General features: G+C 44.0%; 1 protein-coding gene across 5 annotated transcripts in view; it reads left to right on the forward strand.

Annotated features, from left to right (window-relative positions):
• The window catches only part of LOC109873266 (roundabout homolog 2), a 191,865-nt gene that overhangs the window by 21,354 nt on the left and 143,550 nt on the right, over nucleotides 1-26,961 (forward strand). The gene's annotated exons all lie outside the window — the stretch shown is intronic.

The following is a 26,961-nucleotide window of genomic DNA, read 5'->3' on the forward strand; positions in this document are numbered from 1 at the left end:
TCCCCAGACAGTCCAGTCTTAGTATGCCTCTCTCTTCCTCTCCATCTCCCCAGACAGTCCAGTCTTAGTATGTCTCTCTCTTCGTCTCCATCTCCCCAGACAGTCCAGTCTTAGTATGTCTCTCTCTTCCTCTCCATCTCCCCAGACAGTCCAGTCTTAGTATGCCTCTCTCTTCCTCTCCATCTCCCCAGACAGTCCAGTCTTAGTATGTCTCTCTCTTCGTCTCCATCTCCCCAGACAGTCCAGTCTTAGTATGTCTCTCTCTTCCTCTCCATCTCCCCAGACAGTCCAGTCTTAGTATGCCTCTCTCTTCCTCTCCGTCTCCCCAGACAGTCCAGTCTTAGTATGTCTCTCTCTTCATCTCCATCTCCCCAGACAGTCCAGTCTTAGTATGTCTCTCTCTTCGTCTCCATCTCCCCAGACAGTCCAGTCTTAGTATGCCTCTCTCTTCCTCTCCATCTCCCCAGACAGTCCAGTCTTAGTATGCCTCTCTCTTCGTCTCCATCTCCCCAGACAGTCCAGTCTTAGTATGTCTCTCTCTTCGTCTCCATCTCCCCAGACAGTCCAGTCTTAGTATGCCTCTCTCTTCGTCTCCATCTCCCCAGACAGTCCAGTCTTAGTATGCCTCTCTCTTCCTCTCCATCTCCCCAGACAGTCCAGTCTTAGTATGTCTCTCTCTTCCTCTCCATCTCTCCAGACAGTCCAGAATTAGCACTGTTTGTCTCTCTCCTCCTCTCCATCTCTCCAGACAGTCCATCTCTTCAGACAGTCCAGTCTTCGTATGTCTCTCTCTTCCTCTCCATCTCTTCAGACAGTCCAGTCTTAGTATGTCTCTCTCTTCCTCGCCATCTTATATTATTATTATTATGATTATTGTCTTATTTCACTGTAGATTCTCTTGCTCTGCTCAATATGCCTTAGCCAACCCTTTAGTTTCACCCCCACACACACAGTGACATCACCTGATTTAAATTATGTTTCTAGAGACAATATCTTTCTCATCATCACTCAAATCCTAGGTTTACCTCCACTGTATTCACATCCTACCATACCTTTGTCTGTACATTATACCTTGAAGCTATTTTATCGCCCCCAGAAACCTCCTTTTACTCTCTGTTCCAGACGTTCTAGACGACCAATTCTTATTGCTTTTAGCCATAACCTTATCCTACTCCTCCTCTGTTGCTCTGGTGATGTAGAGGTTAATCCAGGTCCTGCAGTGCCTAGCTCCACTCCTATTCCCCAGGTGCTCTCATTTGTTGTCTTCTGTAACCGTAAAAGCCTTGGTTTCATGCATGTTAACATTAGAAGCCTCCTCCCTAAGTTTGTTTTATTCACTGCTTTAGCACACTCTGCCAACCTGGATATACTAGACGTGTCTGAATCCTGGCTTAGGAAGACCACCAAAACCCCTGAAATTTCCATCACTAACTATGACATTTTCTGACAAGATAGAACTGCCAAAGGAGGCGGTGTTGCAATCTATTGCAGAGGTAGCCTGCAGAGTTCTGTCTTCCTATCCAGGTCTGTACCCAAACATTTCGGAGCTTCTACTTTTAAAAATCCACCTTTCCAGAAACAAGTCTCTCCCTATTGCCACTTGCTATAGACCACCCTCTGTTCCCAGCTGTGCCCTGGACACCATATGTGAATTGATTGCCCCCCATCGATCTTCAGAGCTCGTGCTGCTAGGTGAACTAAACTGGGACATACTTAACACCCCGGCCATCCTACAATCTAAGCTTGATGCCCTGAATCTCACACAAATTATCAATGAACCCACCAGGTACAACCCCAAATCAATAAACACGGGCACACTCATATATTTCATCCTAACCAACTTGCCCTCCAAATACACCTCTGCTGTTTTCAACCAAGATCTCAGCAATCACTGCCTCATTGCCTGCATCCGTAATGGGTCTGCGGTCAAACGACCATCCCTAATCACTGTCAAACGCTCCCTAAAACACATTAGCGATCTTGCCTTTCTAATGGATCTGGCCCGTGTATCCTGGAAGGATATTGACCTCATCCCATCAGTAGAGGATGCCTGGTTATTCTTTAAAAGTGCCGTCCTCACCATCTTAAATAAGCATGCCCCTAATACAACCAGGAACAGATATAGCCTTGGTTCTCTCCACATCTGACTGCCCTTGACCATCACAAAAACTTCTATGGCGTTCTGCATTAGCATCGAATAGCCCCCGTGATATGCAAATTTTCAGGGAAGTTAGGAACCAATATACCCAGGCAGTTAGGAAAGCAAAGGCTAGCTTTTTCAAGCAGAAATTTGCATCCGGTAGCACAAACTCAAAAAAGGTTCTGGGACACTGTAAAGTTCATGGAGAATAGGAGCACCGCCTCCCAGCTGCCCACTGCACTGAGGCTAGGAAACACTGTCACCACTGATAAATCCACTATAATTGAGGATTTCAATAAGCATTTTTCTACAGCTGGCCATGCTTTCCACCTGGCTACTCCTACCCTGGTCAACAGCCCTGCACCCCCCACAGCAACTCGCCCAAGCCTCCCACATTTCTCCTTCACCCAAATCCAGATAGCTGATGTCCTGAAAGAGCTGCAAATCAGCTGGGCTAGACAATCTGGACCCTCTCTTTCTAAAATGATCTGCTGAAATTGTTGCAACCCCTATTCCTAGCCTGTTCAACGTCTCTTTCGTATCGTCTGAGGTTCCCAAAGATTGGAAAGCTGCCGCAGTCATCCCCCTCTTCAAAAGGGAGAGACACCCTGGACCCAAACTGTTACAGACCTATGTCTATCCTACCCTGCCTTTCTAAGATCTTCGAAAGACAAGTTAACAAACAGATTACCGACCATTTCGAATCCCAACCTACCTTCTCCACTATGCAATCTGGTTTCAGAGCTGGTCATGGGTGCACCTCAGCCACGCTCAAGGTCCTAAACGATATCATAACCGCCATCGATAAGAGACATTACTGTGCATTACTGGCCAAGGCTTTCGACTCTGTCAATCACCACATTCTTATTGGCAGACTCAACATCCTTGGTTTCTCAAATGATTGCCTCGCCTGGTTCACCAACTACTTCTCTGATAGAGTTCAGTGTTTCAATTCTCAGTCCGACTCTCTTCTCTGTATTCATCAATGATGAATGGTGCTGCTGGTGATTCTCTGATCCACCTCTATCCAGACGACACCATTCTGTACACTTCTGGCCCTTCTTTGGACACTGTGTTAACTAACCTCCAGGCGGGCTTCAATGCCATACTACTCTCCGTGTGTGGCCTCCAACTGCTCTTAAATATAAGTAAAACTAAATGCATGCTCTTCAACCGATCGCTGCCCGCACCTGCCCGCCCGTCCAGCATCACTACTCTGGACGGTTCTGACTTAGAATATGTGGACAACTACAAATACCTAGGTGTCTGGTTAGACTGTAAACTCTCCTTCCAGACTCACATTAAGCATTGGCACCTGATGCTCGTCGCCATACTCGTCGCCAAACCCACTGGCTCCAGGTCATCTACAAGTCTTTGCTAGGTAAAGCCCCGCCTTATCTCAGCTCACTGGTCACGATAGCAGCACCCACCCGTAGCACGCGCTCCAGGAGGTAATTCTCACTGGTCACCCCCAAAGCCAAATCCTACTTTGGCCGCCTTTCCTTATAGTTCTCTGCTGCCAATGACTGGAACGAACTGCAAAAATCATTGAAGCTGGAGACTCATATCTCCCTCACTTAGCTTTAAGCATCAGCTGTCAGAGCATCTCACAGATACCTGCACCTGTACATAGCCCATCTGTAAATAGCCCATCCAACTACCTCATCCCCATACTGTATTTATTTATTTATCTTGCTCCTTTGCACCCCAGTATCTCTACTTGCACATTCATCTTCTGCACATCTACCATTCCAGTGTTTAGTTGCTATATTGTAATTACTTCACTACCATGGCCTATTTATTGCCTTACCTCCCTTATCTTACCTCATTTGCACACACTGTATATATACTTTTTTTCTACTGTATTATTTACTGCATGTTTGTTTATTCCATGTGTAACTCTGTGTTGTTGTCTCTGTCGAACTGCTTTGCTTTATCTCGGCCAATACGCAGTTGTAAATGAGAACTTGTTCTCAACTAGCCTATCTGGTTAAATAAAGGTGAAATAAATAAGAAAAAGAACAATCTCTCCAGACAGTCCAGTCTTAGTATGTCTCTCTCTTCCTCTCCATCTCTCTAGACAGTCCAATCTTAGTAGGTCTCTCTCTTCCTCTCCATCTCTTCAGATGTCCAGAATTAGTACTGTAGGTCTCTCTCTTCATTTCCATCTCTCCAGAGAGTCCAGTCTTAGTCCAGTCCTCTCCCTATTGATGAAACTCCATGTCTTGTGCACCAGCACACGGTGTACCGGACTGGGCCACTGGGGCCTGTCATGCTCACTGGGGTGTGGAGGGACGCTGCTGTCACAGCCTGTATTACTTCATGCTGTAACCAAAACATGGTATTTTCTCTAAGCATTAACATTTCATCACAGCGTATACCTCCTTAAGCTAACTTTGGTATTAAAACATGAATAAATACACACTGTCATGAAAATCATGGGCTCCTAGTATTTATTATAAATGAATGAATGAGTGCTGATTTATTTATCTATATCTTAAGGCAAAATGTTGTAACGAAGGGCCACAGTGGACAACTCTCTGAATACTACCAGTCTCCACAACTGTACTGTATTCATTTGATTTATTTATGGTCTCTGTATCTTTTGCCACAAGACATACTCTCATTACTCTTTGTATATCCCATTATACAATATTTAACATTTTCCAATTTGTGTTTTGAGTTCAGAAGAAATAGTTTTCACCGAATCATGGTGTTTGAAATGCCCTCTAACTGTATTTGACATGTGCGTGTCTATGAGTGTGTACCTAAACACAACATAATAGTATGAATAGAGTACATTCTCTATTTACATTGGCATATCAATAGTCTCTTGTTACTATGTATCGTATCAGTGCTTACCCTGTTGCACATCTCTACCCACTACCCTGTTGCACATCTCTACCCACTACCCTGTGGCACATCTCTACCCACTACCCTGTTACACATCTCTACCCACTACCCTGTTGCATATCTCTACCCATTACCATGTTGCATATCTCTACCCACTACCCTGTTGCACATCTCTACCCATTACCATGTTGCATATCTCTACCAACTATCCTGTTACACATCTCTACCCATTACCATGTTGCATATCTCTACCCACTACCCTGTTGCACATCTCTACCCACTACCATGTTCCACATCTCTACCCATTACCCTGTTGCACATCTCTACCCACTACCCTGTTACACATCTCTACCCACTACCCTGTTACACATCTCTACCCACTACACTGTTACACATCTCTACCCACTATCCTGTTACACATCTCTACCCACTATCCTGTTACACATCTCTACCCATTACCATTACCCTGTTGCACATATCTACCCACTACCATGTTGCATATCTCTACCCACTACCATGTTACATATCTCTACCCACTACCATGTTGCATATCTCTACCCACTACCATGTTACATATCTCTACCCACTACCATGTTGCATATCTCTACCCACTACCATGTTACATATCTCTACCCTTTACCCTGTTACACATCTCTACCCACTACACTGTTACACATCTCTACCCACTAACCTGTTACACATCTCTACCCACTATCCTGTTACACATCTCTACCCATTACCATTACCCTGTTGCACATCTCTACCCACTACCATGTTGCATATCTCTACCCACTACCATGTTGCATATCTCTACCCACTACCATGTTACATATCTCTACCCACTACCATGTTACATATCTCTACCCACTACCCTGTTACACATCTCTACCCATTACCCTGTTGCATATCTCTACCCACTATCCTGTTACACATCTCTACCCACTACCCTGTTGCATATCTCTACCCACTACCATGTTGCATATCTCTACCCACTACCATGTTACATATCTCTACCCACTACCATGTTACACATCTCTACCCATTACCCTGTTGCATATCTCTACCCACTATCCTGTTACACATCTCTACCCATTACCATGTTGCATATCTCTACCCACTACCCTGTTGCACATCTCTACCCACTACCCTGTTGCATATCTCTACCCACTATCCTGTTACACATCTCTACCCATTACCATGTTGCATATCTCTACCCACTACCCTGTTGCACATCTCTACCCACTACCCTGTTGCACATCTCTACCCACTACCCTGTTACACATCTCTACCCATTACCATGTAGCATATCTCTACCCACTACCCTGTTGCACATCTCTACCCTTTACCCTGTTACACATCTCTACCCACTACCATGTTACACATCTCTACCCTTTACCCTGTTACACATCTCTACCCTTTACCCTGTTACACATCTCTACACATTGCAAAGAGGAACATTCTAGTCTTGTCGTTTGTCCTTGCGCTTGAGTAGTTTAGGATTATAGACTGATATATGGCAGCACAGCCGTTAAGCTAAGCATTGATATATGGCAGCACAGCCGTTAAGCTAAGCATTGATATATGGCAGCACAGCCGTTAAGCTAAGCATTGATATATGGCAGCACAGCCGTTAAGCTAAGCATTGATATATGGCAGCACAGCCGTTAAGCTAAGCATTGATATATGGCAGCACAGCCGTTAAGCTAAGCATTGATATATGGCAGCACAGCCGTTAAGCTAAGCATTGATATATGGCAGCACAGCCGTTAAGCTAAGCATTGATATATGGCAGCACAGCCGTTAAGCTAAGCATTGATATATGGCAGCACAGCCGTTAAGCTAAGCATTGATATATGGCAGCACAGCCGTTAAGCTAAGCATTGATATATGGCAGCACAGCCGTTAAGCTAAGCATTGATATATGGCAGCACAGCCGTTAAGCTAAGCATTGATATATGGCAGCACAGCCGTTAAGCTAAGCATTGATATATGGCAGCACAGCCGTTAAGCTAAGCATTGATATATGGCAGCACAGCCGTTAAGCTAAGCATTGATATATGGTAAGCACAGCCGTTAAGCTAAGCATTGATATATGGCAGCACAGCCGTTAAGCTAAGCATTGATATATGGCAGCACAGCCGTTAAGCTAAGCATTGATATATGGCAGCACAGCCGTTAAGCTAAGCATTGATATATGGCAGCACAGCCGTTAAGCTAAGCATTGATATATGGCAGCACAGCCGTTAAGCTAAGCATTGATATATGGCAGCACAGCCGTTAAGCTAAGCATTGATATATGGCAGCACAGCCGTTAAGCTAAGCATTGATAAAGCCTGATGCTTTTTCTTTTTTTATTGCGCTGAATGTAAGATTTCTGAGGAAAAAATGTGAGCACATAACAGATCTTTGATCCTTAAAGTGATGATTTGAATGATCAAATAGAATCCACCACTAGAATGTGTCACATTAAATATTTATAAGTCTCACTGAGATTCTCAAGGCCTCATGTTGAAAGACGAGGATTAGGGTCTATGCCATTTAATATGTATTCCCTCTTCTCGTTGCGTTCAGTTTATACAGAGTACGTTTTCCCTAGTTCCTCAATTCACTGATTGCTGATGTGAAATAGAAGCTTTTAGGAAGAGACAAGGGACACATGAGGCTGCACACGAACAGTCGAACATATACAAATACGCACACACACAGAAGTGCCAGAACACGAGCCTCTTCACTGAGTGAAAGGGAGACAATGATCTTGCGAGAATGAGCGGTTCACCATTTTTACACCACACTCTCTCATTTGCATCATGAACTGCTACTTTGAACAAACATTTGAGTCGTGGTCAGACTCCACTCTGAAAACATGTTTTATGTGTGTCTCATGGCTCTTTACCCATTTCGTCAGTAAAAGGGAGGAGAGAGATGTTACAATCTGAAATGATGTGTTTTCTGTTCAGGGCCTGAAGTACAAGGATGTTGTCTTTTAAAGCCTGTGGTGGGATGGCTGCCATTATTAATTCAGCTGCAGCAGTGTGACAGAGTCATCATGGGAGTGGAACACCCCCATATGTAATTAGTGCGGCCTTCCAGACACATGCCTCCTAATCGAGGAGAGAAGCCACCTCACCCACACACCTTAATTACAGCACAACTTACATAGGGCCCGTCGAGAAGACTGCCGGCACACTGATGATGGTGAGAAGTGGGAAGAGGAAGAAAAGGAGATGGAAGGAGAGGAGGTAGAGAGGAAGGGCAAGAATGTCACCGTTGTTAACAGTGGGCTCTGTATGTGTCCTGTGTTCAGTCACTATGTGTGATCTAAATATCAGAGAAGAAAATGTCCCTTTTCTAATGCTATTTACAAAATTCATATGGTACACTATATGTACAAAAGTAGTATTTCGGCTCTGCTAGAGCTGCTTCGGTTAGCTGCAATTGTGTTATTGTTTATTGTGAAGCGGAAACGTCGAGGAGCAACAACAGCTCAGCCACGAAGTGGTAGGCCACACAGGCTCACAGAACGGGGCCACGAGTGCACAAGCACATAGCGCGTCTGTCCTCGGTTGCTACACTCACTACCAAGTTTCAAACTGCCTCTGGAAGCAATGTCAACACAATAACTGTTCGTCCGGAGCTTCATGAAATGGGTGTCCATAGCCGAGCAGCAGCACACAAGCCTAAGATCACCATGCGCAATGACAAGCGTCGGCTGGAGTGGTGTAAAGCTCGCCGCCATTGGACTGCCTGCCGCAGTGGAAAAGCATTCTCTGAAGTGATGAATCACGCTCCACCATTCTGGGTTTGGCGGAGCCAGGAGAACACCACCTGCCCGAATGCATAGTGCCAGCTGTAAAGTTTGTTGGAGGAGGAATAATGGTCTGGGGCTGTTTTTCATGGTTCTGCCTAGGCCCCTTAGTTCCAGTAAAGGGACTACACTACAGCATACAATGACTTTCTAGACGATTCTGTGCTTCCAACTTTGAGGCAACAGTTTGGGGAAGGCCCTTTCCTGTTCCAGCATGACAATGCCCCTGTGCACAAAGAGAGGTCCATACAGAAATTGTTTGTCGATCGGTGTGGAAGAACTTGACAGACATGCACAGAACTCTGACGTCAACCCTTTTGAGCACCTTTGGGATGAATTGGAATGCTGACTGCAAGCCAGGCCTAATCGCCCAACATCAGTGCCCGACCTCACTAATGCTCATGTGGCTGAGTGGATGCAAGTCCCCACAGCAATGTTCCAACATCTAGTGGAAAGCTATCCCAGAAGAGTGGAGGCTGTTATAGCAGCAAAGGGGGGACCAACCCCATATTAATGCCCATGATTTTGTAATGAGATGTTTGACGACCAGGTGTCCACATACTTTTTGTCAGGTAGTTTATGTTTGGCCTACTGTATATTAGTTCTTATCTGTCAAATCCAGAGAGACAGAAGGAATTCATTTCCAAAAAACAACTCTCCAAACTTTGAGTTGAAACGCCCCCCTGCCAAGCTGTCTCCCTTTCCTTCACTCCATATCTCTCCATGTCTTCTCTTTTCCATCCCTCTCTCCAAACATCTCAGTCAAACTTTCTCTCAGATGTAAGTAGACGTGTCATGGGAATAAGAGATACAGAATTGCAGGCTTTGATGTGCGTTAATTTTCACTACTTCCCTGCCAGTGACTTCCTCTCCCTGATTCCCCAGCAGTCCTCCTCTGGCATCGGGCCCCACTGAGGATCAGCTTCCAACTCAAAACTGGAATTAGGACAAATAACACACAGTGTTACATTCACGATGTGTAAACAGCATTATAATGCAAATATATTCAAATGCAGCCAGGGAAGCTAAAACTATAAGAAGATGAGCGGTGGTTGATCATCATTATGCAAGATGATATTTATTTGAGGCCCTGTGTGTTCACTGCGGTTAGAAATGCAGATAACAAGGTCAGCCCATAAACAACAAACATTAGACGGCAGGAAAGCTATTCTCTTGTCTATGAAACACTGTGCCAAATATGACGAGAGAGAGAGAGAGAGAGAGAGAGATGAACAGAATGGAAGGGAGAGAGAAGGGATGGTGAGATTAGCAGAGAGGAAGAGCAAGAAAAGTAGTGGTGAGAATGTGACCTATCTGGAAGAGGAGGCAGCGGAGTGGAGGGTCTAGCTTGTCAGTGGGACTGATGGTGATTGAAGAGGGCAGAGATAAAGCTAGGTAAATAATGAATGGAAAATGTAACATCGATCTAACTGGATGTGAGAGAAGGGGTTCAATCAGGGGCGTCATCATATCAAGAGGGGATAAAATACATTCTTTCTGCTCTCCCCTGGTGTGTGTGTGTGTGTGTGTGTGTGGTACAGTCACAATGGCCCTGAGCACCTGATCGATGGCTTCTTGTCGGGTCATTAGAGACTTTTCAGCTGGTGCCAGCGAGAGCCTCCTGACTAACGACTGTCCTCGCAGAGACAAACTCCACAACAGAGGATGACCTCTCCATGTGCAGTACAGACACTCTTCTCTGTAATCATTTTCAACAGGCTCAATACTGTATGGTCTCACTTCTATAATTTTCCAAAGTGAGAGAATGCATGTTATCAGAGAAATAGACTGAGAGAAAGGGGGAGAGAGAGAAAAAGAGAGAAAGGCTTTTAATGCTCTAGCACGGTGGTGACCAGTCGGAACGAAAGACGGATTCTGCACAATGAATCAATCCATAGTTGTAGCAAGGCTGTTAAAGCAATTAACAGATTCACAGTGCTCTATCTATTGTATATCCCAATTAATATATTTTTGAAAATGGTTTTAATGGTGTATCTAATGATCCTCCTTTACAAATGTAGAGCGATAATATGTTCGATAACTGTATTGAGCTCTTCATTTTTGAATGTGAATGTCTGTCCTTCCAATGTAGGTGTGACAGATGTAAAAAAAATCCTATATATGTATATTACCACACCTTTTGGATACTTACTTATAATGTATACACTGAGTGTACAAAACATTAGGAACACTTGCTCTTTCCATGACAGACTGACCAGGTGAATCCAGGTGAAAGCGTCAATCTTTTATTGATGTCGCCTATTAAATCCACTTCAATCAGTGTAGATGAAGGGGAAGACACAGGTTAAAGAAAGATTTTTAAACCTTAAGAAAATTGAGACATGGACTGTGCATGGTGTGCCTATCAGAGGGTGAACGGATAAGACATTGAAGTGCCTTTGAACGAGGTATGGTAGTAGGTGCCAGGCGCACCGGTTTGTGTCAACAACTGCAACTCAGCTCGGTTTTTCACGCTCAACAGTTTCCCATGTGTCAAGAATGGTCCACCACCCAAATGACATCCAGCAAACTTGACACAACTGTGGGAAGCATTGGAGTCAACATGGGCCAGCATCCCTGTGGAACGCTTGATACCTTGTAGAGTCCATGCCCCGACGACCTGAGGCTGTTCTGAGGGCAAAAGGGGGTGCAACTCAATATTATGAAGATGTTCCTAATGTTTTGTACACTCAATGTTTATTGACAAGTATAGAGTACCAGTCAAAAGTTTGGACGCTCCTACTCATTCAAGAGTTTCTTTATTTTGACTATTTTCTTAGTTGTAGAATAAAGACATCAAAACTAGGAAATAACACACATGGAATCATGCAGTAACCAAATAAATGTTAAACAAATCCAAGTATATTTTATATTTGAGATTCTTCAAAGTAGCCACGCTTTGCCTTTATGACAGCTTTGCACACTTTTGGCATTCTCTCAACCATCTTCATAAGGTAGTCACCTGGTAGTCACCTTCAATTAACAGGTGTGCCTTGTTAAAAGCTAATTTGTGGAATTTATTTCCTTCTTATTGCGTTTGAGCCAATCAGTTGTGTCCTAACAAGGTAGGGGTGGTATACAGAAGATAGCCCTATTTGGTAAAAGACAAAGTCCATATTCTGTCAAGAGCAGCTCAAATAAGCAAAGAGAAACGAAAGTCCATCATTACTTTAAGACATGAATGTCAGTCAATGTGAACATTTCAAGAACTTTGAACCTTCAAGTGCAGTCGCAAAAACCATCAAGCGCTATGATGAAACTGGCTCTCATGAGGACCGCCACAGGAAAGGAAGACTCAGTTACCTCTGCTGCAGATGATAAGTTCATTAGAGTTACCAGCCTTAGAAAAAGCTTCAGAGTAAGACTCATCTCAACATCTACTGTTCAGAGGAGACTGCATAAATCAAATGTATTTATAAAGCCCTTACATCAGCTGATATCTCAAAGAGCTGTATAGAAACCTAGGCTAAAACCCCAAACAGCAAGCAATGCAGGTGTAAAAGCACGATCCTTAGGTCTGATGAGTCCAAATGTTAGATCTTTGGTTCCAACCACTGTCGTTGTGAGATGCAGAGAAGGTGAACGGATGAACTCTGCGTGTGTGGTTCCCACCGTGAAGCATGGAGGAGGTGTGATGGTGTGGGGCTGCTTTGCTGGTGACACTGTCTGTAATTTATTTAGAATTCAAGGCACACTTAACCAGCATGGCTACCGCAGCATTCTGCAGCGAAACGCCATCCCATCTGGTTTTTGCTTAGAGGGACTATAATTTGTTTTTTAACAGGACAATGACCCAAAACTCACCTCCATTCCAAGGAGAGTGATGGAATGCTGCATCTGATGACCTGGCCACCACAATCACCCGACCTCAACCCAATTTAGATGGTTTGAGATGAGTTGGACTGCAGAGTGAAGGAAACGCAGCCAACAAGTGCTCAGCATATGTGGGAACTCCTTCAAGACTGTTGGAAAAGCCCTCCAGGTGAAGCTGGTTGAGAGAATGTCAAGAGTGTGCAAAGCTGTCATCAAGGCAAAGGGTGGCTACTTTGAAAATATTTTTGGATTTCTTTTATACTTTTTTGCTTACTACATGATTCCATTTGTGTTATTTCATAGTGTTGATGTCTTCGCTATAATTCTACAATGTTGAAAATAGTCTAAATAAAGAAAACCCCCTGAATGAGTACTGTAGGTGTGTCCAAACATTTGACTGGTACTGTGTAATGCATTTCAAGATGAAGAGTTTTTGAGACACGAGTGATGGGTGATCAACAGAGAACACACCACAAAACAAGAGTTCATTCTACGGGCATTGGATATCCAACAGCACCATATCTCAGATCAAAACAATAGATTGGTGTGATGCATTCAAAGTAATCTCCTGTGTTGTATTATTTCATCCATTTTTGGCTTCAGTTAAGACATACAGGCAATAACCACAGGAATTGATTCAGGTGAGGAAGTGTGTTATCTGTGGTCCCTGGGTGCTGGTGCAAGGCATTGACTGACTTTATCTATTCATTATGGATGTCCCTCAGCTATAGCCTGTGTGTGAGAGTCAGAGGGAGAAAGCTGGTTAGTGGAGCATGACTGAATTGACTTTATTTACAGCACTGAAACACAATACAGTAGTCCTCGAAATAATCGTTATCCAGTCATATTGGACACTGCAGGCCATGTGTTGGTGTTTGCCCCTCTCATCCTCCTCCTGTTTTCTCTTTCCCTCGTGACTCTCTCGTCGCTCTTATCCTCACCTCCTCTCTGCTCTCACACACATTCTGACACAGCCACACACACACATTAGCTTACAGTATGTTTCTCAGTGTGCTTTGCCTCACTCTCTAAACCAGGGGTAGAGGCTTCGCTCCTCAATTCGTCACACGTTTAGGAGGAATTATAGGAAGCACAAGAGGAGGAGGCCAGAAAATATAAACATTAGCTTGGAAGATAAAGCTTATATTTTTCTCACACCGCAGTTTTGCAGTCTCAGCACAACAGTGCTTGTGTTTTTCCATTACATTCTACAATCTGTATACACAATTTTATGCTACTTAGCATGTAAGCCATGTGTTTCCGCAAAGTCACACTTTCCTGAGCTAAAGACGATGAATGTGCTTACTACAATTAATATATTTCAATTGTTGGCCCTATTGGCCTTCTAATACAAAACTACACCTCAGGTTTACCCGTATTTACACCCCTGTGTGTCTTAAACAGTTTGAGACATTCCTTACTGACAGAGCTCACCGCAGGAGACGAGGTCTGTCAACCTCAACATAATCTGCTACAATCCAACCACTCACCCGAGACAAACATTTTCCTCAGCAGCCAGTCATAATCCCTGTCCAGATTCATGTGAAAAATGTGCTTTGACATAATTACAGGACCTATTTACTCAGCTGCTAATAAGAGGGGTGTGAGAGTTGAGGAGAGAGGGGTATGTGGAGGGAAAAGGCTAATAAGGCGTATTCAAAGGGAGGCCAGGGTTCTTTGACACCGCTCACGGATCACAGCTTAAGCTTTCATACATTAGGCTAAGTGCTGGAACCAGCCTGCTTTGCATACTGATCATTAGCCAACCTGATGAGCTAGGGATAAGGCAGAGAGGAGGCTGACAGGTGAGGTGGAGGGGTAGTTATTTCAGTAACCAAACAGAGACTGTAAACTAGGTAGAGTTAGGTCACAAATCAATCAAATCAAATATTATTTGTCACATGCGTCGAATACAACAGCTGTGGACCTTACTGTGAAATGCTTACTTAGTCCCACTCGATGCTGGTCACAATCCCTCAGTTTAACTTTGGGTTGAGGTGTCATTGAAAGCTGTGCTTTTCACATTTTTCTGCTCACTGAAGCGGACATGTTGGGCAGACACAGAGCACAGTTTGCTGTTATCATTGTTTGTATCTGTCTGGAAGATCAGGGTCTGTACAGCCAGCGCAGCTCCTAAGGAAGACACACATAGTCCCCACAGCTCAGGACAGAGCAGATTCACCAACAACAACATATAGTGACACACACTCAAGTCAACATCTCCCTATAGCTTAGATAGATATTTTGGTTGACATAAAGATTAGTATGAAACGATGAAACAAGGTTATGCAGCAGTAGTGGGAGATCAGAGCCATGGACAGCTCCAGCTAGGACTACCGAATGCATTGTCTTTTAGACAACATAACACAAATAGCAACGCAACCATCCAAAGGGTAAAAAAAAGATGGATAATTACATTAGGCAGGGTCATACCACATCAAACAAACTGTATTTCAATCCCTCTATCTCCCCCTCAGTCAAGTCCTTCTCTGTGGCTGTCATTCTAGGTAATCGTAGAAAAGTTTTCACAAGGTGTGTCAGCTGCGGAGTCCACACCACGGGGCCCATTGCATATTAAAGTTAATTTGAACTGATAGTGATAAGCAGTGGGGGTGGTTGCCATGGAGATGACAGCCCCCCCCCCCCCCCCCCCGAGGATGGTGGCGGGGGGCATCCTCCCGTGAAGGGTGCGTGGCTTGCTTTGTTTTAATGTCAGTAGGAACAGGCCACGTGACCCCAATCCTTTGATAGCATTTACATATCCTGTAGCTTACCACGCTTGACTGGAGAGTCAAATTGACAATGGCTCCTAGTGGCTCCTACCAGGGCCTCCCTGGTGAAAGCAGGTCCATGCTGATGGCCCTGTAATGCCTGTTAAAGGGTAGGCACTGTAGCATAAACGTAACCACATGTAACATATGGATGGATACATTAGTATACGCATCAAAAGTCCCAATGCAAAGTTACACCTCTCTTTTCTATTTTTCTAGTTATTACATAAAACCCATCAGAATGCCCAAGTCATGTTAGAAAATATTTTTGCAAGGTGTGATATAATATGGAGGACCCGGCAAGCCAGCCTATTCCCTATAATGGAAAATCCAAGATTTGTAAATTTGAGTCATTTAGCAGACGTTCTTATCCAGAGTGACTTACAGTTAGTGCATTCATCTTAAGATAGCTGGGTGGGACAACCCACATATCACAGGCATAATAAGAACACTTTTCCTCAATAAAGTAGGTATCAGGGAAGTCCACACTGGAAGGGGGGGGGGGGGGTCAAGGTGAGGAGGGGGATTATTTAAGACACTCTTTGATGGCACAAGCAGGGAGCAAAGCCAACAGTGAGTTGCAGTAGAAAATTACTTAAATTGTATAACTTCAAATAAAACCAAATCGTTTGCACTGATGACTTCTGGTTTCAATAAAATGTACAGCCAATTTACAAGCAAATACTTTATGAATACCAATCAACTTGCAAGGTTGTTAGCCAACCCTACTGCTAACATTAGTCCTACTAGCCTGCCAATGTTAGCAGTGCATGAGTCAGCCAGCTGCAATCCACACCTTTCTTACAGCTACATTAAAGTAAACCAAAGTTCTGGAAATACATAACGCCATCGAACCAGTCATCAAAAAATTTAAGCTACAGTGGGGCAAAAAAGTATTTAGTCAGCCACCAATTGTGCAAGTTCTCCCACTTAAAAAGATGAGAGAGGCCTGTAATTGTCATCATAGGTACACTTCAACTATGACAGACAAAATGAGAAGAAAAAATCCAGAAAATCACATTGTAGGATTTTTTATGAATATATTTGCAAATTATGGTGGAAAATAAGTATTTGGTCACCTACAAACAAGCAAGATTTCTGGCTCTCACAGACCTGTACCTTCTTCTTTAAGAGGCTCCTCTGTCCTCCACTCGTTACCTGTATTAATGGCACATGTTTTAACTTGTTATCAGTATAAAAGACACCTATCCACAACCTCAAACAGTCACACTCCAAACTCCACTATGGCCAAGACCAAAGAGCTGTCAAAGGACACCAGAAACAAAATTGTAGACCAGCACCAGGCTGGGAAGACTGAATCTGCAATAGGTAAGCAGCTTGGTTTGAAGAAATCAACTGTGGGAGCAATTATTAGGAAATGGAAGACATACAAGATCACTGGTAATCTCCCTCGATCTGGGGCTCCACGCAAGATCTCACCCCGTGGGGTCAAAATGAACACAAGAACGGTGAGCAAAAATCCCAGAACCACACGGGGGGACCTAGTGAATGACCTGCAGAGAGCTGGGACCAAAGTAACAAAGCCTACCATCAGTAACACTCTACGCCGCCAGGGACTCAAATCCTGCAGTGCCAGACGTGTCCCCCTGCTTAAGCCAGTACATGTCCAGGCCCGTCTGAAGTTTGCTAGAGAGCATTTGGATGATCCAGAAGAATATTGGGAGAATGTCATATGGTCAGGTGAAACCAAAATAGAACTTTTTGGTAAAATCTCAACTTGTCGTGTTTGGAGGACAAAGAATGCTGAGTTGCATACAAAGAACACCATACCTACTGTGAAGCATGGGGGTAGAAACATCATGCTTTGGGGCTGTTTTTCTGAAAAGGGACCAGGACGACTGATCTGTGTAAAGGAAAGAATTAATGGGGCCATGTATCGTGAGATTTTGAGTGAAATTCTCCTTCCATCAGCAAGGGCATTGAAGATGAAACGTGGCTGGGTCTTTCAGCATGACAATGATCCCAAACACACCGCCCGGGCAACGAAGGAGTGGCTTCGTAAGAAGCATTTCAAGGTCCTGGAGTGGCCTAGCCATTCTCCAGATCTCAACCCCATAGAACATCTTTGGAGGGAGTATAATCTCCACCCGGCACAGCCAGAAGAGGACTGGCCACCCCACATAGCCTGGTTCCTCTCTAGGTTTCTTCCTAGGTATTGGCCTTTCTAGGGAGTTTTTCCTAGCCACCGTGCTTCTACACCTGCATTGCTTGCTGTTTGGGGTTTTAGGCTGGGTTTCTGTACAGCACTTTGAGATATCAGCTGATGTACGAAGGGCTATATAAATAAATTTGATTTGATTTGAGTTGAAAGTCAGTGTTGCCCAGCAACAGCCCCAAATCATCACTGCTCTAGAGGAGATCTGCATGGAGGAATGGGCCAAAATACCAGCAACAGTGTGTGAAAACCTTGTGAAGACTTACAGAAAACGTTTGACCTCTGTCATTGCCAACGAAGGGTATATAACAAAGTATTGAGATAAACTTTTGTTATTGTCCAAATACTTATTTTCCACCATAATTTGCAAATAAATTCATAAAAAATGCTACAATGTAGGATTTTCTCATTTTGTCTGTCATAGTTGAAGTGTACCTAAGATGAAAATTACAGGCCTCTCTCATCTTTTTAAGTGGGAGAACTTTCACAATTGGTGGCTGACTAAATACTTTTTTGCCCCACTGTATATGCAGTCATCTTAGCCAGCAAGCTATCCAGCCAGCTAACGTTAGCTATTTAGCCGACTAGCTATTAGCCTAGTCAGCCTAGCCAACCACCACGTTTATGGTCGTTTATGATCTTAGCTGGGTACCAGCTAGAACACAACAAACACAGCACAACCAAAACATAAACAGAGATTACAAACTAAGAGAGAGCAGATTTACAGATTGATACCTGGGGCCCATAAGATGGTAAAGCTTTTTAAAGAGTGCAGTCAAAGTTAGCTACCAAGGCGAGGGGGAGGCAGGCGCTTCGCCAACCGTGGGAGACTCAGGGAAATCCAAAATAGATAGCTTACGTCATCTAGCACACTAGCAGTAAGCCAAGGTAGTCTACTTCACAGACAACATGCCGAAAAGTTGAGGTACTACACAATTAGAGCAAACTGGTATGATTTTGTCTTTCGTTTTGAGGCCACGACAAGAAGGCACAAGAGCCTGCTGTGCTAACAGGTTCCCACTAGATAACAGAGTCACAAAGTCTGTGAAGTGCATGCTGCATGGCCGCACGTATTCCATCCGCTCCTTGTTTACATCACACTTCCTTGTGATTGGTGGATTGTAAACTCACCACCGCCAACACATTACACGCTAGCATGGCTAGTGGCTAACGTTAGCAGGCTCGAGCTAGCTACCGAGCTATCATTCGAACTCCATAGCAGAGTAGATCCTCCATATGACGTTGTGGGAAGTTTAAAAGATATCCGGGAATAAGTTAATAAATATGTAATCACCCCAAAAAGTAACTATGTTTGTAGTTATACGTCACCAGATAGTGACTGCAACCAAGTTTCTAAGTCTTTGACCACACTGTGTTGTTACATCGGTGAGTAAAATCTCCCGCTTTCTACCCTTTAATGAGGAGAGTGAACGTGTGCGCAATGGTTTTGGAGATGGTAATCTAACCCTGTAGTCAGGTGGAGGAGGAGGAAATGTGACGGATGCTCTTTTGCTTGGTAGAAAAGGCCCGCATGTGAAATCATAATGTATGTAGCTATGTGCACAAACATTCACACACATTGCATCCACACATGCAAGCCTGTGCTGTACTTTACATTCGAATCAATTTATGTTACCCCCGTGAATAACCATTCAATCATCCCATTCGAACGTGGTTCTGGAGGCAACATCCACACAAAAGGATTATAAAACAACATAAGAATAAATGACTTATATCAACATGCCATTCATAATGCAGGTATTAATCAGTCATTTCCAACTCATTAACATTAGAAGACAGACAGTGTTTTATTAAGGTAAAGTCAGAAAGTGATGGAAAGTTATTTATTCATTAGGAACAATAAGTGTTTATCAATTTGCATTACACTATTTTGCATGCATTAATTGCCTCCCAACACTTCTAATAGAAGATCTCCCAGACAGAGCATATGATTGACACATGTTGTTAATTACAGTGTTCCGTTGACTGACTGGTATTCTCTCACTATGTAAACCTCATTAGCTTCAGCCTGGCTCTCTGGCAATCATTTCTCTGTGACTGATGTGTGTCTGCTTCCATATGCAATGCAAGCCCTCTGCTCTGCTGCTGGTCTGGAGCCTGCACAAGCTCCTCTCTGCATGAAATATATGCAATGTTGAGATACTATACTGTGTAACTCCAGATTCTGTTGAAGAATGCTGGAAAGTTCTGACAATCTTACTATTTGGAATCAACATCCAATTGGAAATTCAGTTATGACAGTAGGTCTGACTGGCTGTCATGGTGCCTAGGGCGAAAGCAGTGCACCCAATATTTCTCCTATGGAGGTGGCACTATAGGGATCCGCTAAGATGCCTGTCACATTGTATATATTATGGGGAATGACGCACACCTAGATATGATGTGAAGGGAGACGGGGGCGACTGATGAAAGATGCCCACCACTTCCCAAGTTCACTGTAGTAAAGCCCGTTTGGATGATCCATCTAGTCTTGAACTGAACAGTTGTAGGACATAGTCACAGCAGGCCCATCCTATGCTCTGTGTCTTAGGTTTTTCACCTAATATCAAACATAGAAACCTAACATCGGGTCTTGTCCTTTCATCTTTCATGTTGACATAAATTCTCTATTTTCACATGGTTTCACATGCACCACACACACACAATCTCACACACACACACACACACACACACACACACACACACACACACACACACACACACACACACACACACACACACACACACACACACACACACACACACACAATCACACACTCACACACTCACACACACACACAATCACACACACACACACACACGCACACACACACACACACACACACACACACACACACACACACACACACACACACAAACACCTTCTTCACGCTTGGCTGCTCTGTCAGCTGGTGACAGGCTGTATGGGATTTACTGGATTTGGTCTGTGCTAGTCTTCCTCCCTCTTTCCCTCTCCCTCTCTCCTAGTAACAGCGCCGTCAGCCCTCTCCTCTCCCGCCTGCCATCCCCTTTCCTAATCCCACTCTCTGGGAAGGCTGTGATGGAGCAGCATGGCATGCTGGGATTATTGCTGTCATTTGTGGGTATTATCATCACAGGAAAGGCCAGATGACAGTGGAGGGGGAAAGTGAGACCCCAGCACAAGGCCTGTGATTGGTTGAAACACAGCGAGGCATCTGTGGTTGGAACAAAGCAGACGTACAGTACCAGTCAAAAGTTTGGACACACCTACCCATTCAAGGGTTTTTCTTTCTTTTTCTATTTTCCACATTGTAGAATAATAGTGAAGACATTAAACTTATGAAATAAGTTTAATAAATAAATGGAATCATGTAGTAAGCAAAAAATAGTTATACAAATCTAAATATATTTTCTTCAAAGTAGCCAACCTTTGCCTTGATGACAGCTTTGCACACTCTTGACATTCTCTCAACCAGCTTCACCTGGGGTGCTTTTCCAACAGTCTTGACGGAGTTCCCACAGATGCTGAGCACTTGTTGGCTGCGTTTCCTTTACTCTGCAGTCCAACTCATACCAAACCATCTAAATTGGGTTGAGGTCAGGTGATTGTGGTGGCCAGGTCATCAGATGCAGCATTCCATCACTCTCCTTCTTGGTCAAATAGCCCTTACACAGCCTGGAGGTGAGTTTTGGGTCACTATTGAAAAACAAAAATGATAGTCCAACTAAGCACAAACCAGATCGGCGTATCGCTGCAGAATGCTGCGGTAGCCATGCTGGTTAAGTGTGCCTTGGATTCTAAATAAATCACAGACAGTGTCACCAGCAAAGCACCATCACACCTCCTCCTCCATGCTTCACGGTGAGAACCACACATGCAGAGTTCATCCGTTCACTTACTCTGTGTCTCACAATGACACAGTGTTTGGAATCCAAAAATCGAACATTTGGACTCATCAGACCTAAGGATAGATTTCCACTGGTCTAATGTCCATTGCTTGTGTTTCTTGGCCAAAGCAAATCTCTTCTTCTTATTGATGTCCTTTAGTAGGGGTTTCTTTGCATTTGACCAGGAAGGCCTGATTCACGCAGTCTCCTCTGAACAGTTGATGTTGAGATGTGTCTGTTACTTGAACTCTGCGAGGCATTTATTTGGGCTGCAATCTGAGGTGCAGTTAACTCTAATGAACTTTTCCTCTGCAGCAGCGGTAACTCTGGGTCTTCCTGTGTCGGTCCTCATGAGAGTCAGTTTCATCATAGCGCTTGATGGTTTTTGTAACTGCACTTGAAGCAACTTTCAAAGGTCTTGAAATGATCCAGATTGACTGAACTTCATGTCTTAAAGTAGTGACGGACTGTCATTTCTCTTTGCTTATTTAAGCTGTTCTTGCCATAATATGGACTTGGTCTTTTACAAAATAGGGCTATCTTCTGTATACCACACCTACCTTGACACAACTTAACTGATTGGCTCAAACGCATTAAGAAGGAAAGAAATTCCACAAATGAACTTTTAACAAGGAACACCTGTTAATTGAAATGCATTCCAGGTGACTACCTCGTGTAGCTGGTTGATAGAATGCCAATAGCGTGCAAAGCTGTCATCAAGGCGCAGGGTGGCTACTTTGAAGAATATCAAATATATAATATATTTAGATTTGTTACCACTTTTTTGATTACTACATGATTCCATATGTGTTATTTCATAGTAGTAGTTCAAAATAGTTAAAATAACGAAAAACCCCTGAATAAGTAGGTCCAAACCTTTGACAGCGATTGAACGTTAGCTAGCAGGACGGATGGCAAAGGCAGATTAACCACTCGTCGCCTGATCCTCACAAGGCACCCTGATCTCTTTCCGCAAAATCTCTGTTTCCTTCTCCAGCGACTGATGAGGTGATAAATTGCTGTTCTGATGTCCAGAAGCTCTTTTCGGTCACAAGAGAAGGTAGCAGAAACATTATGTACAAAATAAGTTATGAACAACGCGAGAAAACAAACAAAATAGTATGGTTGGGTTAAGAAATAGTAACGCAGCAGCCGTCCCCTCCGGCGCAATCAGGTTATTAGGGAACATTTGACTGATGGTTGTGATGGATGATCTCTCTGAATAAATGATCAAATGCACTGTTTATGAGGCAAACATCAGATCGAAAATATGTGTCGCTATAGTACAATTTCGCTATAGTGCCATTTGTCCTACAATATGCATTTGTGTGCGTCACTAAGACCATCTCCTATGGTTCACTCCACAGGCATTTTGTTCCTGCTATTGATTGAACCTTCAGTTGAAAGAGACGATGGAGGAAGAAAAGGAGAGAAAGATGTCAAACACTTATAGTGTCAACATCAGAAGTCAACCTCCTATGAGTCAGCCAGGGTCACTTCCCACCTTCCACCTCACTTAGCAGATTCACGTCGATACCTGCCTATTAGGACAGACTTATGTGAAACTAGATTGGCAACCGGTTTGGAGACTCACCAATCTGAATGAGATTGGATGTCAGATATAATCAGGCTTCAAGTCCATATCATTTGTCCCCATAAAGGAAATGAAATGACTCAAAGACACGGAACTGCAAATTGGGGGTGCATTAGTGTTAATGTTAGAATTGTATTAAACTGTAGCAGTAGGCAGTATTTCTGCAAAACTGAGCTTATTCATTCCCGTTCCAAATAGCCCTAACTACCGCACACTAAGCGCTGAGACTGAGCTGATGGCTGCGGAGTATGCATATATATATATATTCCTTTTCTTTTTCCTTGTCATAAGCGAGAGAGTTATTAAACCCCTCCAGATTTCAGTCTTTGAAAAAAAAAAAAGCCTGGGCAGAATCTAGTCTCTCTTCCTCCGTAAGCTCCTTAAAGCCCCTCTAACAGCTCAGCTTTTCCTTATTAGCATTAGCTGCTCTGTAGATTCAGCAGACCCCCCTCCATCCTCCTCCTCTCCACCACCATCCTCATCCCTCTCTCTTCTCCTCTGCTATTTCCCTCCGTTGATGTGCAAATGCTGATCTCTTTGCCAACTAGATCCGCACCACCCATACTCTCCCCCCTCCTCCCTCCCTCTCTATTTCCGCGGGTGGTATGTTAAAACCAGTACACGCTGGTCATGAAACAGTTGATGCTATTGTTTATTTGCCCAGCAGGTGCCCTCTTCATACACAGTTTGCTACACACACCCTTCACATACACTCCCCTCATCGGCTACTGAAGCTGAAAGTGTTTAAAGGCGTGTTAAGTTAAGCACCTAACACACATTAAATGCATTGCCTGTGGGTGCAATATATTTTACGGTACCACTCAAGCAGGAATTCCTATCTGCAGCTCTCATGGTTAGTGTTTTTACTAGTTTTCCATAGTTTTCTCCATGGGTGCTTTGGCGACGGATGGTGGATGGGCATTACTTAGTCTAGAATCAGTCAAGACTATTTTCTTTGTGGATGAGAGTGGAAACCTTGGTGTCATTCTTGTCCAACGGAGCAATCACCTCTGAAATCTATATATCTGCTGATTTCTCCACCAGTGGAGAGACAATATGCATAATTTTATTCATGAGACTGCATGTTCTCCCATATTGTAATACACTGTGAGGTGTGCAGCAGGCAGACAGGCACCACTCTCTCTGGGGATGAATGCAAATGTGTTTGATTGATTCCTCTGTCTTTGTTTGCAGTCTGGAGTGTGCTGTCTGCTTTGAGTCTATGTTCTGCATGAACAGCTCTACATTTGACTCTGTCTCTCTGTTACCTCCAACACCAACAACAACAACAACAACAGCACAAGATGGACAAGTGTCTAGAACCTGCTAGATATAATGAAGGCACTTGTCAGTTTCTGTCTCGTGGCCTGTGGGTAATAGAGTGTCAGGGATTTTAGATAGTGCCTACACAATGTTTGTTGGATTATTTTATGGAAATGCAGTTTTGTTTTGAGACAGCAGCATTGGTTTTATTTATTCATTTATTAGATAGTGTGGACATTGTAATAGTGGCGATCGAAGAGGCATACATTATCATAAATGTCATGCCGACCCAACTCATCCATATCCACATTGCCATTGGCCAGCATTACATGGGTTATCACAATGATGTCCTTTTGGAGAGATAAACATTCTCAGTATATGTGCACACCGCATGCTGGATTACGTTCTCCCTGTGGTGTGAGTACCAATGTTCATCTGTAGGGGGCAGCAGTGCAGTACAGTACAATAAAGACAGCAACTGTTGTTGCTGAGGTTCAGTCTGCAGGAAGTTGAGACAAGCCGAGTGGAGAGCTTTAGTTTGTGAGAGAGATATCTTAAACTTCTCCTCAGGATAAACCAACCATCCAAACTGATGACTACAAATTATGATGTCCTTCAGTTGTGATGCCCTTGTACAGTATTACTGCTACCAGGTTCTGGTATTCAAACACCAGGGACATCACCATCACTGTCCTCTAAGGCTGGCAATGAATGTCCATTGACCAACCAGCACATTCACAAAGTGTTTCAGGACAGGAGCACAATACAGTGGTCTTCAGTTGGATGGTCTTCATTCATGTGACTGCCCTTCAGCAAACTTCTAATAGCTTTTCTGATCCTCTGTAATGAGCATTTGTTTTGCATCCTAGTGAGCAGATCTACTCTGATGAGGTCTAAGGAAGGAAATTGCTATGGAAAAGAGGAGATGAAGACTAAATTTATTGAAGCTCTCAAAACAAAAAGGGCATAACAGCAATGCATTTAGAAAGTGGCCGGGGGTGATGGTGAAGATAACCCATAATGCAAATGAGCAGTGAGAGGTGTTTGTTTAGTGTTGGGAGCCAGGGGTAAGCAGAGGGAGGCGGAAGGCTGGAAATCGTTGTCTTTCTGCCCGCCAGCATGAGTCTCTGCGGCCGGTTTGCTGTGTGTGTGTTTGTTATAATTTGCTTCTTCCAGCCGAGACATTGAAACCGGAGCATTGGCACAGTTCTAGCAACGGCTCACAGGATTAAGAGGCAAGTGGCACATCCCTCCCTCACCCCTGACTACCCGCCAGAGACGGGGGAAAGAGGCCATTTCGATGGAAATGCAATGTTTACACGCATGGGAGAAGTCTATTATCTGCCGTTTTGGGCACGTAAAGAGGACAGCAGACTGTGGGTTTTCTCTCGTCTGATTCCTCTCAGCCTCTCTCACTTTTTTTCCCTCCCGTCCTTTTTTTCCCTTCCTTGCGCTCATCCAGAGGAAAAACAAATTGTGTAAATGTCCTTGCGCCTGATAACCTAGCAACTCCTCCTCTACTCTGCTCCAGCACTCTGTGTATCCTGAGAGTCATATTGCCACCGCCATCTCCCAAAGAAACTCTTTCAATGGGTGAACTGGGCCCTTTTCACCTTTAATGCATTTAAATGGCTGTGCTGTTGGGATTGAGTCCCTCTCTCTGCACTCCAGTGGTGAACGTAGAGGTCCCTCTCTCTGCACTCTAGTGGTGAACGTAGAGGTCCCTCTCTCTGCACTCCAGTGGTGAACGTAGAGGTCCCTCTCTCTGCACTCCAGTGGTGAACGTAGAGGTCCCTCTCTCTGCACTCCAGTGGTGAACGTAGAGGTCCCTCTCTCTGCACTCCAGTGGTGAACGTAGAGGTCCCTCTCTCTGCACTCCAGTGGTGAACGTAGAGGTCCCTCTCTCTGCACTCCAGTGGTGAACGTAGAGGATGGAGCCTCCTCACAGGGGTTGGAGGGGCTGTCTGTGGCTGCTGGTAGAATGTATAAAATGACTGGGAGTAATAGATGGACACCACCCAATACTCAGGGAGAAAATGAGCCCTACACTCGAGAGAAGAAGTCTTGAGAGCCCTCAATGTGCTACATAAAATGTGTCCTAAGAGGAATGGTACAATTCGGGTGAAATCTCCTTTCCTAGAGTTAGGATGCATAGTAGTAGGGAACATAGTAGTATTAGTTATACTAGTACCATTCACATTGAGAGAACATATTACTGTAGACCACTAGAAATAACGACCATAAGCATGCAGTCTAGGCTATAGTTTATACCAACATATGCTGAGAGTCAACCTGTGCTGACGGAGGCTCTAATATGTTGTGTGACTGTTGAGAGACGTTGTCAGGCAGACCCTGCAGGGCAGGAGAGTGGCGCTGCACTCCATTTACCCATTGATCTAGAAATTCATGATGCTGTAGTCCAGGGAAATGGATCAATCTGAGACAGCGAGAGAGTCACATGACCTCCCCACAGGCACAGGGAGAGGGTCGAAGGTTATAGCTCATCTCCTTGACAACATAAATTCTGTTTTTCTCTCCAGGCTCAGTTTATTGGACATTTTGCCAGCGTCGACCATTTGCCAGCACCACACCATTTTATGAAACCTCACTTTAATAATCATAACAGCCAGAGTCATCTGACTAAAGCAAACGTTAGCTCGATGAGGTGTCCTGACG

This window comes from Oncorhynchus kisutch, linkage group LG28, assembly GCF_002021735.2.
Source record: "Oncorhynchus kisutch isolate 150728-3 linkage group LG28, Okis_V2, whole genome shotgun sequence".
Taxonomy (NCBI): domain Eukaryota; kingdom Metazoa; phylum Chordata; class Actinopteri; order Salmoniformes; family Salmonidae; genus Oncorhynchus; species Oncorhynchus kisutch.